Consider the following 4,188-nt stretch of genomic DNA (forward strand, 5'->3'; position numbering starts at 1 on the left):
AGTCGGTCCTAAGAGATAGGCGAATGCCGTTCTGAAAGGGAGGGGTGATTGCCTCCGTCGCCCCCCGGCCGATCCAAAGAGAGTCGGGTTCAGATCCCCGAATCCGGAGCGGCGGGTGTGCGGCCTGGTGCGCATCCCTCAATTTGTCAATGGAGAATGTCAGAGGGAAGATTAACCATCTTCTTTGCACTCTTTCTAGAGCAGCAATATCCTTTTTGTAACAAGGTGACCAGAACTGAACACAGTATTCTAGGTGAGGTCTTACTAATGCATTGTAAAGTTTTAACATTACTTCCCTTGATTTAAAATCAACACACCTCACAATATATCCGAGCATCTTGTTGGCCTTTTTTATTGCTTCCTCACATTGTCTCGATGAAGACATTTCTGAGTCAACATAAACTCCTAGGTCTTTTTCATAGATCCCTTCTTCAATTTCAGTATCTCCCATATGATATTTATAATGCCCATTTGTATTGCCTGTGTGCAATACGTTACACTTCTCTCTATTAAAATGTAATTTGCCACGTGTCTGCCAAGTTCTGAATGCTGTCTAGATCATTTTGAATGACCTTTGCTGCTACAACAGTGTTTGCCGCCACTCCTATTTTTGTGTCGTCTGCAAATTTAACAAGCTTGCTTACTATACCAGAATCTAAATCATGAATGTAGATTAGGAATAGCAGAGGACCTAATAGTGATCCCTGAGGTACACCCCTGGCTACCTCACTACATTTTGAGGTTTCTCCTCTATTTAGTACTTTCTGTTTTCTACATGTTAACCACTCCCTAATCCATGTGCATGCATTTCCTTGAATCCCTACTGCATTCAGTTTGAGAATTAATGTTGAAAGGGAGGGAAGATCTTCTCCACATTCTTTTGAATGACAAATGTTCGTTTTGAAAAGTAAATGTTGAAAGGCCGGGAAGATCTTCTCCACAGAAGATCCTCCCAGCCTTTCAACTTTTTTTCAGAAAAAATACAATTAAAAAAGGCATCAGTGTTTAATTTCCAGATGATTTTAAACTTGCAGCACATTTCAAACGACTATCGGAACATTATTTCTTTAAAACAAATGTGGATATTATTTATTTTTCAATAAAGGATTTTAAGATTTTTTTCTCAAAGAGTTTCCCAGTTTTCAATCATTTGAAACATGTACTGTCTTCCAAATGCCTGTTCCTAACGAATTGGCTATTCTCCTTGCTTGACACATTCCTATTTTTATGAAATGTAGCAGTTGCATGAGAGGCAGAGCTGCAGCATCTGCCCAGCTAGGAGCTGCCTTGCTGTGCCAAGTTATGCGCTCCATACCCTTGCTGTGCGGATCTTTGTTGTATTTAAAATGACATTTTTACGCAGAGGAGCAGGGTACAGACAAAGGGAGCAGGGGACAGTTCAAAGGGAGCAGAGGGCAGGGTAGATTAAACAGCTTTGTATGTAGATTAAACATATTTATACTGGGGCAGTACACAATAGCCGGGATCCCTGAACTAGCCAATGTTGGAACTTAGTGTGACAATACTGGAATATGACCAGAGTCAGAATAGTGCTACATGACCATAGTCAGAATTGAGTTACATGACAAGAGTCAGAATACTGCTACATGAACAGAGTCAGAATTGAGTTATATGACCACAGCCAGAATCGAAGTAAATGACCAGAGCTACAAAAAAAGCTTTACCTTCTTCTAAGGTATAAAGTCGGTCTCTGTCAACAAGTACAGGTGTTTATACACTGACACAGCCCCTGTGTAAATGAGATCAGGCCTTTATACACTGACACAGCATCTCTGTCAACAAATACAGGTGTTTATACACTGACACAGCATCTCTGTCAACAAATACAGGTGTTTATACACTGACACAGCATCTCTGTCAACAAATACAGGTGTTTATACACTGACACAGCATCTCTGTCAACAAATACAGGTGTTTATACACTGACACAGCATCTCTGTCAACAAATACAGGTGTTTATTTGTACGCCTTTGAACAAATGACAAACAGTATTGCACAGAAACGTCTGGGGTGGTTTAAAATTGACACAAAGCTGCATTTTATCACCAAATGGTCTCAAATTGTAGGTCTGATCACTGTGGACTAGAGCATTTTTGCAATATGTGTGGAACTTTCCTATTTATGGAGGTATGCAGCCTCAAAGCTAGCTGGTTTTTGCTGTGCAGTCAAATCAACTGTATTGAACAGAATGGTATATAACTGCCAGTTTACTAATAATGAAAGAAATCCCCCAAACAGGCAAAAGTGGGTTTAAATTGAAGATCACAACTTCTAGTTTACATTAAACCTGACTATGTGGCTAAGAAATGTGGAGATATTGAGAAACTGGGAGGAAACCATTGACATATTCAGCTATTTTTCTATAACTGCCAGTTTACTACTAATGAATGAAAAATACAAAAAATCACCAAAACAGCCAAAACTGGGCTCAAATTGAACATCTCATCCTCTAGACAGCTTTATTTCTGCAGCGGCAGAAATAAAGCTATCAAAGGTGACGATGCAGGTATGTACCCTATGTGTACTGACACACAGGAGAGCATAGGGGCCTCAGAAGAGCAGGCAATTAATATCGGCGGCTGTGTAGGGCAGGCTCGCTTCAAAAAATGGAAGGCTAATCGCGCTTGGCTAAAGGCTAATCCCAGCGGTTCAGTCATTTGCTCGGTTTGTTCAGCAATTCGTGATCTGGGAACCCATATAAAAGAACGACCTGGAATTGACCAGGCCTTTATGAATGGCACAACTGCAACATCAGCCAAAAAACTAAATGACAAAATAAGTGAACACGGTAAATGCAAGTCTCATATGAAATGTGAACACATAGCGCAAGCCAGACAAAAGCAGGCCATAGAGAAAGCTGCTGAAAACAGCACTGCAGTGATCGGAAAAAACGACGAGCATAATGATAACAGCCTACATGATTTGTAAAGAAAACGTTTAAGATGCATCCAAACATTTTGCAGCTACAGCAGCTTAATGGATTGGATACTGGGAACATGCTGCATTCCGACCATGCAGGTTGTAATATGCTCTCGTTTGTAGCAGACAAAATGGCTGCACAACTTGCAAAGTATGTAATTGATTATTATTATTATTATTTATTTCTTAGCAGACACCCTTATCCAGGGCAACTTACAATTGTTACAACATATCACATTATTTTTACATACAATTATATTATTTTAGGCAACTATTTTTTTAACATTGTGCCGCTAAAGTCGGGGACAGGTGCTGGCATTGCAGATGAGTTGCTTTCCAGCCTCAATCAGTATGGCATCACTGCAGACATACTTCGAGAGCGTCTGCTGGGTTTTGCAACTGATGGAGCAGCATCGATGCTGGGGAAATACAAAGGGGCAGCATCAATTCTGCGAGAACAGATCAACAACAATCTAATCGAGATTCACTGCATGAACCACAAACTGGAGCTTGCTGTTCATGACGCTGTTCGAACAGTAAAGGAAGCAAGTCATTTTCAGCTATTAATCGATTCACTGTATTCATTTTTTTCACTAAGTCCCAAGAACCAGAGGCAACTTGAAGCTGTGGCTGCTGAGCTCTGTGTACATATACACAAGGTTGGTCGAGTTTCTGACGTCCGTTGGCCGTCATCTTCCTGCACATCGGTGACTGCTTTATGGGAAAGTTACCCTGCCCTTGTTACATTTTTTAGAAATGGTTCAACAGACATCTCACGTTCTTCACAGGACAAAGCAGAATGTGGTGGTCTACTGGGGAAGATGACAAACTGGCTGTTTGTAATGGAAGTAGCAACAATGAAAGATGCACTCGAGACGCTAAAAGCGCTATCCCTGTTTCTTCAAAATAGGAATTCCACTGTCATCACTGTCAAGCCGGAGATTGATGTTGCATTAAAAGCTCTACGTGCTATGAAGGACAGAGATTGAATAAATACCAGCACAATGAACAACGAGTTCTCAAGAGCCGGTGCATTTAAAGGGGTTCCAATCACACAGCCATCTGACGCTCAACAAATGAAATACAGAGGTTTCCGCACGCAGTTCATACAAGCTTTATTTGACAACATCGAAAGAAGATTTGATGATAAAGGGGTCCTGGAGGAGGCAGCCGTACTCAACCCCACATCATGGCCTGTAGAAGAGGATGCAAGAATTTTGTTTGGGGACGATAAAGTTATGAATCTGT

Source organism: Acipenser ruthenus, unplaced genomic scaffold (genome assembly GCF_902713425.1).
Source record: "Acipenser ruthenus unplaced genomic scaffold, fAciRut3.2 maternal haplotype, whole genome shotgun sequence".
In the NCBI taxonomy this organism is placed as follows: domain Eukaryota; kingdom Metazoa; phylum Chordata; class Actinopteri; order Acipenseriformes; family Acipenseridae; genus Acipenser; species Acipenser ruthenus.